We start from the raw sequence: 14820 nt of genomic DNA, 5'->3' as shown, positions 1-14820 counted from the left end.
AGTTTGGCAGTTTAATGAATAAAAATCAAAAAGAAGGATCCTATCAAAAGAGGTTCCACATTTAGTTAGCTATTAGCCTACTGCATATATTGTACTATAGATTTAGGATTTCACTTAAAATGACAAGATTAATGAATTATCTCATTATATGTATATATATCGATATGACTAAATTCTAAAGTCAAAATTCAACAAAATAAATTCGGATGTGACCAACCCTTGACTTTATCTATGTATTTGAGGTATATGAGAAGTATAAAAATCAAAATTCGATAGTGAAACATACATATTTATATACACGTTCACACATACCAGCTATGAGAGCATCTTCGATACAAATTCAGCGCAAATGTAGGGTAACTTCCACAAGACAAGACTTTAAATACAAATAAATAAAGCCCAACGTTCTACTTCCAGCTATCGGATTTTGTTTAAAAATTTTTTCATTACTATAAATATTATAAACATAAAATATCAAGAAGATAGAAATAATTTAAAAGTTAATAAACAACGAAAGAAAAATTCGGGTGTGACCAACCCATGACTTTATCTATGTATTTGAGGAATATAAGAAGGTTACAAAACAAAATTTGATATTGTACTATGATAGCGATACATATTGAGCGCAAATATATGGAAACTTGCACAAGACTAAAGTTCTACTTCCGGTTGTCGAATTTAGTTCAAATTTTTTTTATTATTTAAAATCAGTATAGCTATTATACACATTAAATATCAAGAGGATAAAAATAATTAAAAAGGTCAAAATAAAATAATGGAATATTGTTTTAAAAAAAAATACTACTTCCGGTTTACGAATTCTGACCAAAACGTTACCAAATCTAAGTTAGTACATAAGGAATACAAATATCATTTTTCAGCTTAATACGTTTAGGGGTGTGGACAGGATCCAGGCGACAACATTTTTGACCTTTCTAAGAGGAGAAAAACCCACTTCCGGTTTTTTAAATTTAGTGGTTTTTTTTTATTTTCATCACATTAATACAAAAATTATACTTGAATTTTTTCGGGAAGATCACACATGTTTAAGGGGTCGAAATAAATAGTGGATGATAAATCGAAAAAGAGTAAAGTGCCACTTCCGGTTGAGGTATGCTTACCAAATTTTATCCATAACTTGCTATTACGCTTAAACTTCTAGATATAAAATTTCAGTTCAATTAACCAAAAGGTTTTTGAGAAAAGCATAAAAAACCTCGATTCTCTAGAGTAAAACTACTACTTCCGGTTAAGATAAAAATATTTTAAAAATAAAAAGTTATAGATATTATTATTTCTATTATATGTAAAAAAAAGTTAATCCGATTTAGTCAGCGGTTTAGGAGATAATTGAATTCAAAAACTTAAAAAAAAGAGGACACCTAAAAAACAATTCTATAGAATTTCAACGAGACCGCTCCGATCCCGCACGATCCCGTAAGATCCGGCGTATCGTACCGGGTATGACCCTACAATTTGTGTGTGTTTAAAACTATCTAAAAAAAATATCCCGCGTATAGCATACCGCTCCCTCGCTGTGTGATCGCGCCCTAAGGGGAGGTACCATTTCCGGTCAACTTAAAAATTTTCGTCATGTCTATAAGAATTTTAGTACCCGATACCAAGTTTTGGTTCGATAGGACTAACGGTGTTCAAAAAATCCCCAAAACACACAGACACACACACACAATTTTTCTAGATCATGAAAACGTGATCAGTAATCGGTTCTGAGTTCGAATCAGTCAAAATCTCGAGTTCGAATTTTCGCATGATCACAAAACTTCATCTATTGTTACTACGTACATAGATAAAGTAAAAATTAACAGAGTGGAGTCCAATTAATCTTTACGGAATTTGATCCACTAAATTCGAACATGCAAAGATTTTTGCTAGTTTTGTTTTGTTGAGCGTTTAGAAAAAAGTAGTCATCACTATCAAGACTCCGAGAGTGGTAGCCATCACCATCGAGACTCCGAGAGTAGTAGTCGATACCATCGAGACTCCGAGAGTAGCTGTCAACACATCAGCAGCAGAACAAAGTTAAATAGTGAAGCAAAGTTAAAGTGAAACAGTTCTACGTAGCTCATTTGAATTATCCATTCCATAATTAAATTCTACCAATACGATAAATGTAACGTTATAATAATAATAAAGAAATCTTGGTTAGTTAACCAAATAGTTTTTAAAAAGAAAAATTATTTAATCTTTCATTGGAACGTGACAGTACATATGTCCTATATTTTCTTCAAAAAAATTTGCCCGCCGTGTACATATTATCTCGGTCTCCGTGACGAGACAGAATGTTAAATTACAGAAAACGCAAATATGGGAAGGCAAAGATCGAAAATCGAAAGATCTTAAGTCGGAAGATACAAAAAAATGGTGCATGGTAAACGGTACATACTCACTTAATTTGAGCGAGCAGGATACAACAGGAACAAGAGGAACAGGCTTTTCCTCCCGTATTAATGTGCGCGCACAGAATACGTGTTCTGTCTGTTACGTATGCGATCCTATACTTTACTATAATTTAATTTGATTATTAAGTATTTATTTGAAACTGCACCATTCACTTATCGAAATGCACCGAGAAACGGGAACGGGAACGGGAATTTCATGCGTTATTGTGGCATTACAACGCATGCCGGGTTCATCTAGTCTAATATATATGTAATTTCTAAAGAGACTTTGTAAGTAAGTATGGTTGGTTACAATTCAAATAAATTTAATAAAAAAACAAATGAATATTAACTATTAGATTCGCCATGTTTACGCTGTTTATATTACAAATATTGACCGAAGCCGGGTAAAACAACTAGTATACAACATACATAGGTATTTACAGTGTTAGTTTGACTTCGCTTTTGTTTAAAACCCACGCAAAACCTTCACGGCTGTTAGTCTAGGTTAACCATATTGATTACAGGTCAAAGCCATCTCTGAAATAATAAATCTGGTGGTCCAACGCGTCGTTAAACTAACAAAAGGTTTCCGTTTGACCCTCTGAATGGGGGCGTCAAAAATTCAATACGCCTACCCGATGTTTAATATTATAATTTACGATCGTCTCCTCTTCTTTTGACATCCCTATAAAGAATTATTATAATGAAATAAAATATCGAGGTGTTGAATGTGACCGACGATACGGATGTGCCAATTAGACCAGTGCTACTCAAACTATTTCAGTTGGCGGACCAGCATATATTTTTCAGTAATTCTCACGGACCAGCATCATATTTTTAAATAAAAAAATTATATATGAATATGAGTGAAAATTTGTTCATATAACAAATAAAAATAATATTAAATATATGTAAGTAGTAAAATTTATTTTATTGAATTCAAAGAAGTACAATATCTATCAATCATATATGCACTAAGCCAAAGATGAAAAATGAAAATGAAAAAAAAAAACTAATGAGACATGAGCTTGTTTGTTATTAGATAAATACTAGTACGAGCTTTTAACTCGTAATTTTACCGATTTAAAATTCAGCACACTTCCAATTAACCATTTTAAACGAAAACAAAAAATATTGTGGCCAGAACGATATCTTAATAAACATGTTTCAATAGAAAATATTCAATATAAAATAGTATTAACAGTGGAAAAAAATTCCAAGTGAAAATACGTACTTTTGACTTTTGACTTTTGATTTCAACTGAACGACTATTTAGAGAGATTTGAAAGCTGAAAAGTACTACAAATCAAAGATAAAATATCTGACTATAGAATCCAATATTCATTTTGAACAGGAAATTGACAGATTTTGGGACATCGACCGAACAACACCAAGATATAGAAAAATCGCGCGATTCAAAAAACACATATATCTCCGAATCTCGAGCCAATCAACATTTTTTATTACCAGATTCGTGTTCACTGAATCTGAATCGTGGCATAGATCTATAAGAAAAGTTATATATCAAATTCTCTGAACCAAAAAAAAGCCGTCATTTGTCAAACAGTGTAGTCGTTTATAATCCGCGCCCATATCTTGGCATAGTATCCCGAATAATCTCGAGTTTGTAGGGCTTGTCTTGAGATGATGCAACGTTATCATAAGATTATGTTTTAATTTTTTATTTACTTCTTTGTGCACGGACCGGCTACAGCCGGTACACGGACCAGTACTGGGCCGCGGACCATAGTTTGAGTAGCTCTGAATTAGACTGATACTCGGAAAGGAGCAATCGCTCTAAACCGCTAAACGATATGTTTGACAGGTTTTGATTGAACGAAGCGTAAGTTTCTCTAAAGTTTAGCGAGACGTCTATTTATGTACATATACTGTGCTCTTAATTTGGATGTTTAAGTTTCAATGTCGTTTGTAAGTTATTGGAATGGAGATAAATTTTCTGAAGTAATAACCACATTATGATTGGAATCGAATTTCGGGCCTCTTTGAATTTTGATTGTGTAATAATTTATGGATTCAGAAAGTAAATTGAATTGTTTCGCACGGTTATTTAATGTGTTGATATATTTATGTTTGATTTTTTATAAAAGATGATGTGAAATGTATGCATTGGGTGTTCTATTATGATTCGAAAGTCAACATGCATTGAAATCAATACTCATTGTCCATATATAAATCAATGGGCGATGGAAAACCACTTCAGTGTGACATGTTTCCCTATCAACATTTTATTTGAATTATATACATACATACATATGATAATAAATCGAGATGTTTTTATTAATAAATTTAAATATGTATTAAGAAGTCAATCAAATAAGACTACTTTTACAATAACTTACATATATGTATTTGATTATGATGATGAAATTTATATTTGACTTATTTGAAGATTGAAATTTATTTTAAGTGTGTATTCAAACGTTTGTATGTATGAAGTAATAATTTGAAATTCAATAATTTCTTTATAAAAATCACTAATTTAAATTACATTATAAATAAAATTTCATTTTTTTATTTAATTGATCATGTATTTATTTATTTTTTAACCAGCAGTGTAGACTAGTGGTTAGCATATTATGTTTTCGAGCAAAGTGGTTACGGTTCGATTCCCACTGGTAGCCGCTGGCCAAACCTTGTTTTGTGACTCCTAGTCGTTCGTTTCCTATCAGAGTTTTCCCATATTTCTGATGTTCATTGAAATATCGGATAGTGTCGGAGTCGGTAAATTTTGGACCGACTCCACAGTCCTGGTTTTTTTTGTGGAAATGAGACTTATATTTCATAGTTATGGTCATTGTATTGTAAATTTTTTTTGTGAATATCATTGATATTTACAACAATTTAATTTATTATTATCTTTTACAGGGGTTCATAACTGTACAAAATTTTGTAAAACTTTAGTATAACTTTGACGCAATACTGCAACCTCACTGCAAGTCACCAGAGCAACTTATTATAAAAATAAAAAGGAGTCACTCTTGCGTTATTCAACAATAAAAGTAATATTTAAATGCGAGAAATAATTTTGGATTTTAAAGTGGTTTTAAAGGTGACATATTCGTATGGCTTTTACCGTGAGCAGACAAACACATACCCATAACTCGACATTTAAAAAAGGATATATATTTTATACATTACACACCGGTGGATGTACAAGATAATAATTTATCATTGTATTATCGGTATATGTGCATTGTCCTGTGGCCCTTCACCAACAGACTCGAAGTAAGCCCTCTGACAAATATCCATCTTGAATAGTGTTTATTTGAGTCTGTCCCCGAAAGTACAATACAGATTAATCCCCTTCAATTCTGACACGCGTCCACACCGGCTTATATTATGATTATTTATACACAGCTCATTCTAGAAGTAGTGGCTTTAACTGGTCACAATTTATTCGAGCCAGAGTTGCGTGCACTGAGACAGGGATCGTTAATCACAAACCCAAACCCCGATCGGCGAAACCTTTCCCATACAAAAGCCGAACACACCATTCGCAATCTGGCGAAAAACGGCTAAATCGACCGGTCCGAATCCTCATCGACGTTTCTGCTAAATAAGCAGCATCCCATCCCACTCGTGTTGCTGAAATAAGACGAAATGATTCGCATTTGGCGACTTTTTGTATCGATCTTATCGCCGCCTATTTATTAGTTTCATGTGTGTAGGGTTGATAAAGCTTATTTCGCTTGTATTATATTATATTATATGTACATTGACATGTTTGGCGTCGCCATCTGTTTGTTCGACTGAAATGAATAATACATGGGTTTTCTTGTAGGCTAGGTCGTATTAAATTCCATGGGCTCGAAAACGAAAAATTGGCGGAAAATTTACGAACGCTATGGAAATGCGGGAATTTTCGCCGAAGCTGTATAGCTTTATCTTTATCCGATACGAGATATTTCCAGGAAGTACTTTTGTTTGTAAATTGTATGTGTATTTACGTAATAAATATTTGCTTATATATACATATGTATATGTACTGTTATGCACCTAGCTTATCAATGTAGTCGACTAACCAGTAGGGATAAGTCACACCATTGATTTGTGGCACAACTAATTTAACAAGTAGCACCATTGATTTGTGGCACAGCTAATTTAATAAGTAGCATAATTGATTTGTGGTACACCTAATTTGATAAGAAACACCATTGATTTATAATACACCTTAAACACTGACTATCCAAAATTGTACGGCACGTGTCTTCAACACTTCATTGTTTTAAAGAAGAGTATGTAAACTCATTACTGTTAGAATTTAAGGTAGTCATCACCATCAAGACTCCGAGAATATTAGTCATTACCATCGACTCCAAGAGTGTTAGTCATCACCATCGAGACTCCAAGAGTAGCAGTCAACACATCAGCAGCAGAACAAAGTTAAAGTGAAACAGATCTACGTATCTCATAAAATTGTCCGTTCCATAATTAAATTCTAGCAATAAGATAAATGTAATGCTTTAATAATAATAAAGAAGTCTTGGTTAATTAACCAAGTAGTTTTTAAAAAGAAAAATTATTTAATCTTTCATTGGAACGTGACAGTACATATAAAGTGGACCTCAATTCCATTCTTTTGACAAGTCTCACAGTCGATATACATTTATATTACATACATATGTATGTAGAATAAAGATAATAATATATTAACTATTAACTGGTTCAACATGTAATCCTTTTTAAAGCAATGCAATAAACTTATATAAAAATAAGGTTTTAATTTCAATTAATGGTTAGGTTAAAAAGAAAAATAAAATTTTCAATGAAGAACTCTGAAAATACGATAAACTTTTCTAATATCATATTGCGGTGATTTACAGAGGTTTCCTGAATGAAAATCAATATGCAAAAGTGTACATATATACATACATACATATATAAGAAGTGATACGATATTAAAATCCTTTAAATTTACGATTCATTTTAAAGTTTCAGTATAATATACAGATTGAAATAATTTTTTTTTATATTTGAATTTTTATACACACCATATACGTGTATGGTTGTAAGTATATATGTATGTAGATACATTAGGCCGGAGCGAAAAATGTGAATTTTAGATTTTCATCAATGGAACTAAAAGAATAGATTTTTTTTTATTTAAAGTTCCCTTGATATGACGAAAATTTTCCATTAGGTCCATTGGTGAAAATCCGAAATTCTCATACTTGACTCTGGCCTAATGTATGTACATGTGAATGTTAATTAACATTGCATCATCATTATCACCACTGGTATCCATTCAAATCAACTTTCGTCCATATCATCCCCAGCATTTTCTAATTTATAATACTATTTACAATTAAAAAATTATTTTAATACCAACTTCATATGGCTAAAAATATGATTTCCAAAAAAAAAGTATATAACATCGAATAGACATCCTGTCAACTATCACATTATGGACTTCACTTTGAATTAAAATATTACATATATTATATTGCATTTGCATGTAGGAATGTACGTAGTAGCGACCTGTATAATATAAGAATGTTTATTTTCAATATAGGGAAAAATACATTCCAGTAACGTTGGGTTAAGACGTAGGTGTATAAAATGTACATATAATATATTCGTAGGCATTTTCACGTCAGGGGTGGAGGCCGTTTAATAAAATTTATTGGCAAAACGTTGGAATAATTTTGCTCGCAACGTTTTCTTCAAACGACTTTGATCATAGTTGCAAACTTGAAAATTGTGCATAAATATCAAACATCTGTCGAAATCATAAAAATGTTCAAACACTGTCTAATACGCAATACAAGTACGCTTTGTACGTAAAATTAATAACACTTTTTGCCGAAATAGGCGACGGGGAAGTATTTTTTTTTTATATTTTTAATAGGCCTATAACGATTTATCACTCGAAATGGGCGTATATATTTATCATTTTGACATTAAAGGCCATTTACACATTAAAAAAGTTTTCATTCCCTTTTCGGCGAAACTTAATCCTCCATCTTTCAGCATTAAAAGATTTGAACGTTGTTTCGCTTGAAATTCCACAGTATAATACCGTGCTTAATTGCTTGGTGACAATTTCGTTGAATTTTAGCGTTTTAATTTAAAATTTTGATTTTTACTTTCGAATATAAAATATTCCATAGTAAAAAACTACATATATTCAAATAAAAGTACGCCGATAGATCCGAAGGCAATATAAGCGACAAAATGATATTCGGAGAAGGCGTTCCGGTAATATATTTTCCTTTCAATAATGAAATGAAACTCGTGGATGATTAATCGGGAAGTCTTTTCAGGGAAAGAGTGATCGCAGATACGATGCCTCCAAAAAGGTCGAAAATGGAAAAAGTACATAAAATAAAAAAGAATTATGATAAAGTCAATTTTAATATTTAGATTGACTTTGAAGATAACGAATCTGTACAAAATATCAGCAGAATTTTGCTACTGAATAATACATTAACTTTTCTTCGACTAAGGTTAATTTTCATTTAATGTATAATATAACATGTATTAAATTTCATATTATGATCGGATCGAAACTTTTGATATTGTCAAAAGGCCGTTAGAAGAGCAGAATTTTAATTTCTTTTGTGGATTTTCAATACTGATACATTTTTACTATAACAGATGAGCAAAAAATTACGTAGGAAATTTTTCTTAAAGAAAAATCTTATTTTAAGAGCAACCATATTTAATCTTTACAAGTAGAAAACAATATCGAAAATGAACTTACATTGATTCTTTTATTACATATTAATTTTTTAAATATTAAATTTCATTGAGTAGTATATTTATTTAGTCAGATTGTGCAATGAATACATCCTCGAGGTTCATTTTAAAAATTTCAATGAACAATCCAATTCAGCTGATTTACAAAGCAGATTAATGTCAGCAATTTGCCAACCGATCTCTGAGAGAAACTTTCCACTAGAGAATACATTGAAAAGTAATTTCGTATTGTTGATCTCGACTTAAAACCAAATAATTCTTTCCAAAAATTTAGTTATATTTTTAATTAAAAAATACGTTTTATTAAAATATAATTACACTTATTTAAGATTTTCAAATAAAATAAATAAAGCTCACTTATTTGATTACTTATTGAATGCTTTCAAAGGTTCTAAAAATAGTTACATATATTATATCCATAGGTAAATATATGCTTATAATATATTCATAAATTAAGTTGATTGATTACACCACCCATAGTTGCTTACCGTTACATAATACATATGTACACTACGGGAGCTTTAGAAATTTCGCATAGAAACGGAGTACGAAAATAATTCGCCCAACGTCAACTCGAAAAGAGGTGAAATCGAGAGGAGTGAAAAAAAATACATTCGAGAGATGAGAGTTTTGGGATTCGACCTTGATTTACAGCTTATCGATTTGGAAAACCTAAAAAAACTTCTTACAGCAGATTGTCTGAGGCGCCGTGTGGAACTGTTGTTTTTCTTTTTTATTCAATTTTGTTTGTCTTCCTCGGAGACGAAAAATTTCAGCGAAAATCTGTTCACTCAATTTAAAATTATTATCAGGCTATTTGCGGCACTAAACACCTCGGTTTCTAAATATATGTAATACACATAGATATTAAAATGCTTAAGGATACATACTACAAACATACTAGCGATAGCTTTGGTAAAATCACTATACATAAATTCAAGATTATCTCTTGCAAAACAATAATACTCGTTACACAGAGCGAAAATATAAAATATATATAATATTTTTTTGTATTAATGGTTGTAGATAATGTATGTATTTATGTTTATAAAAAGAATTTTATTCGAAAGCATATACACATGCTTTCGAACACAGTGGACACGGTTTCCAGTTTCACTGGTTGCTGTTGGCCAGACCTTAGTTTGTGACTCCAGGTCGATCGTTTTCTATCAGAGTTTTCCGATTTATCTGATTTTCATCGAAACGGTTCCAACAAATGTATGTTTATATGTATGTATATATAAATATGTATGTATGTATGTAAAATAAAATAAAACTATACATTTTTTGGCCCAAAAATTAAACTTTTTTAATAATGAACTTAAACTTGAACCTTCTCTCGTCTTTTTTCATTGAATAATCAATACTATTAAGCTTTTGCTTTATCACAGATGAAAATAATGCTAAAAATTGTGGATATCATATCCGAAATTCAATTAATTTTAGTTCACCTTTTAAAGTATTTAATTAAGATTTGTAACGATTTATTTGTAAAGAAAATAAGCGTGTCTTAATGTATATACCGAAACATATAATTTATAGCAGTTTCCTACCTATCGATAAATTAAGTATAAATAGAGCTTGGGAACCCAGCAGTTAAATTCATCCCATTCAAAGCGAAAGCGTATAAAATGGGCCAATAAACAAATGTGCATTCAAATTGTTACGTTTGTTTCGTTAAAACATAACGCGAATCATGCAATACGCCTGTTAAGAGATCTAGATAGATTAGCCGTAGTTGTTACGGTTAAATAACGAGGATGAATACGTTATTTTCGAAAGCGCTTACTGCCCCCGTAAAACCAATTTACCTTTCAGGTCGATCTTTATCGAAATGACCTAATGCATTACATGACCCAAAACAATAAGTTTAGACGCGTATTATACTCGCATGGGAGGAAAATGGAGATTTTTTTTAAGCAACAGATACTAAACCGTATCAAATTTTGATTTATCAATAGGCTTTCAATCAGTTAATAAGCGAGGAAAAACAATGGGTCGGTTCGATTGGGTTTTTCTATTAAGCCAACTCCGGAGATGGATTTTCCCAACGCACAGTGTGGCCGTTTGCAGATCTGCCTAGACAGGCTCATTTTGTTTGGATAACACCATAACTCAAAATCTGTAGCACATGATAGCCTGAAAAATTATTTTCGATGTATTAATATAAGATCCAGATAGTGTGAGATTTTAATACAAAGTCGTGAACCGAAAATGATAATTCCGCACAGAATTGAGTTTGCATTGCATTTTGCATGGAAAAACTATACGATTGATATATATGTGGGATTTAATGTGTGTGAGTGAATTATGTAATGAGTAATGTTGAGAAGTGATGTACAAACAGTGGTACATATGAGTGTACACTGTTTGGGAGTTGGCAGAAGTATGACGCCAACTGACAGTTAAGGTGTAAATTTGTGTATCCGTGTGGCAATTGACAAAATAAAGATACAAGTTCAACGTAAAATATGAAGATTTTATGGCAATTATTAGCAGTAAATTTTTGCAGTTTCTTAATATTGAATAGTTCAACTTTAATAAACAATTAAAACCATGACACATTCAAGTGAAGATCTAATTTAAAAACCTTCAGGAAATTTTTAGTTTTTACAGAAAATATCAAACTCGGGGGGTGGACATTTCAATGAACATTTGAACATAAGTTTTTATATTTATAGTCAATTTTTTATGAAATATATTAGAACATACCTTTTTGAATAATTATCAATCAATAATTCATCAATAAAATATTTGATATACCACAAATGTCCTCCGTATGGAAGTCATAAACGCAAGCAATACAAATCTATTATATTTCGTTCTATTACGAGTCACAAGTTTGATCAATTGTGACGGATTTTTGACACCACTAAATAAAATTTTATTAAAAGCACATGAAAGTAAAAGTATTCAATATTATAAAACTATGATATTTTAATAGTTTTTCGGAAAATATTCAAATCAAGAATGTCTAGGCAGATCTGCAAACGGCCACACTGTGCAACGGTTAGAAAAAACTGCGCAGTAGGAAATGAAGCTGCGGTACAAACGAACTTTCTCCATTATATTATACTATGATATAATATAATATAATAATATATTGCTATGTGGTTTGTTGTGATTTCGGATCGCTTAACTTTATTGCGACGTGTGTATCTCAGTTTGCAAAAAAATGCGACGATCGAGACATTAATCATTGGCTTTCATAAAAATTTATCTTTCGTATGAACGCTTACGCAATATTTCCGGTTCGTATATTGATCTGTGAGAAATATTCTTTTTTATTGTTATTTCTGTATCTAACTTGACTCGTTTGTGTCACAAATAAATGGCTGATATTAGTCAAATCAAATAATTTTTTTTATTATTAAAATGTATGTACATAAATACTACAATATTATTTTTACTATACATACGTACAGTGACCATATTTCTTCGGAGAAAATAAAGGACGTAGGAAGAATCGAATAACTTTTAAAATGCTTTATAACATTTATTATAAAAAAGTAGCAATAAATATAATATATGTACATATATTCAATAAAATAGCTTTAAACATTATATTTATATATATATATATATATATATATATATATATATATATATATATATATATATATATATATATATAGAGCCTATATTTATATATATATAAACATTATATATAGAGCCGTTATATTTGAAAGTGGCGGAAGTCCAATTTTAAATTCCAAAAACACTATTTTCGTTTTATTTTATTTTACACTCGCCTTTACAGACGCTTCAAAGCGACGAGTGCACTTATACAGATAAAATGCAATCAATATACATAAGCATTTTATAAAATGCGAATTCATTAAAACAACTACAGTGACATCTATGGAGAAATTTTTGCAGCGTTTTATACTCAAACTGGCGAAACTCAAGACGCCAAATAACTTGAGACTAGCAAGAGGGATAGGAAAGGAGAAGCCAATTTTAAAGGAACCGTTTCAATGAAAATCAGAAAAATTGGCAATCTCTAATAAAAAACCATCGACCTGGAGTCACAAACCAACAGTGGGACTCTAATGGAACTCAAACCCATGACCACTCTGATCGAAACCATATTATGCTAATCACGAGTCTACGCTGTTGGTTAAATAATTCAAAAATTGTTATTACTTATTTTTATTTGATATGTAAATAATTTCTGAAATGCAAAATAAACGCATTACAGACCACCAGTATTTTAAAATATTTTTAACCTTTGACACGAGTGTCCCGAACCGGGGTCAAGTAAGACCCCAGTATTTTTTAATCATAATACAGCTTTTCTCAATACAAATGGGTTCAATATACATATATCTTATTAATCATTTTATACATAAACATAAAAAAGTTTTAGTCCTATAGCATGTTTTTGACTATTTTTGTATTAAAAAATAACGACAGCATCAACATATAAACGCGCATAGGTGACCGTATGACTCAATAGCCACGCGCCAAAAGCGACGAAAACAATAGCTTACGAAAATATAGCTGTCTCTTTCTCTCGCATTGATTCATCGATCAACAAGAATATGCAAGCGAACAGTCAAAAACATGACTTATCGCTACCGCCTTTAAATCATACTTTGGTACGTAGAAATGTATTTTTTTACGATGTACCGCTTTTCTAAATCATATAAAATCTATTAAAATAAATTCGTTGTAGTTCATTCTAGGAATACAAGAAATATAAGGTGTATAGCTTTGAAAACCACATAGTTGTTACGAAAAACGTAAAAATTGGGGCACTTGCATACCCCACTTCGGTGAGGTAGGGTTAAACGCAAAACATTATATTTAATGTTTTGTGAAATATTTCTCGAAATGAGAAGAAGTGGTCTTATACCACTTTCAAGTATAACGGCTCATATTTTCATTTAACAAACAAATACTTTGAGATGCAATAGCATTCTATCAGTTGATATTGTAGATGTTAAATAAAAATATATATGTAGGTGCTAAATACTCGACGACGTACAAATTATCTTTTTAGTTTACCTTTTACCCACTGTGCCGTGCCTTACGGTTTTGCTACCAGCTTGGCAAATTAAGAAAGAAGATTGATTGGATCGCGTTCGGTGTATAAAGTGAGGAAGTCTATGTATGTGTATCGAATCGATGTATCTAGGCCAAACTGCTCAATTAAAACACGTCGAAAAAAAACATCAGATAAGTACATATTATACAACAACAAAAAAATTGGGTTAAGGCTCGGGCAATTCGACCGAAATTATGTTCTCATCAAAATATACGCTCCGTCCGATGTAAAATGGCTTCCAATAAATTCTTCCCATCCTTACGAATTGCTTTAGGGTTCGCTCAGGCAAACTATTAATGATTGACTCGTCTGGAATTAGTTTTTCCAGATGCGCAATCAAAGTAGGAAAACTAAACGATTTTCCGTAGCGATAAATTTAGTATGTATCCTTTAATCATGACATTTTGAACGCTTTAATTTGAGTTAAATTGTCAAATGCGAAATATGCGAGGTGTTTCAAACACCGTCCGGAATTTTAATTTTGTAAATTGTGTGCTAAATAAAACACTTATTAGCAATTGCACAACTTGTAAAAAAGTTCTGAATTTTAGCAAACGGGTGATTGGTTCTTGCACCGTAAAAAAGTTTTTTGTCGAAAAGCATCATACTGATTTTTATACTATTCCGTTTGTTGAAGATAAAACTGGA

The sequence above is a fragment of the Arctopsyche grandis genome, chromosome 8 (genome assembly GCF_051622035.1).
Source record: "Arctopsyche grandis isolate Sample6627 chromosome 8, ASM5162203v2, whole genome shotgun sequence".
NCBI classification, from domain to species: Eukaryota; Metazoa; Arthropoda; class Insecta; order Trichoptera; family Hydropsychidae; genus Arctopsyche; species Arctopsyche grandis.
This window is presented reverse-complemented; position numbering follows the sequence as displayed.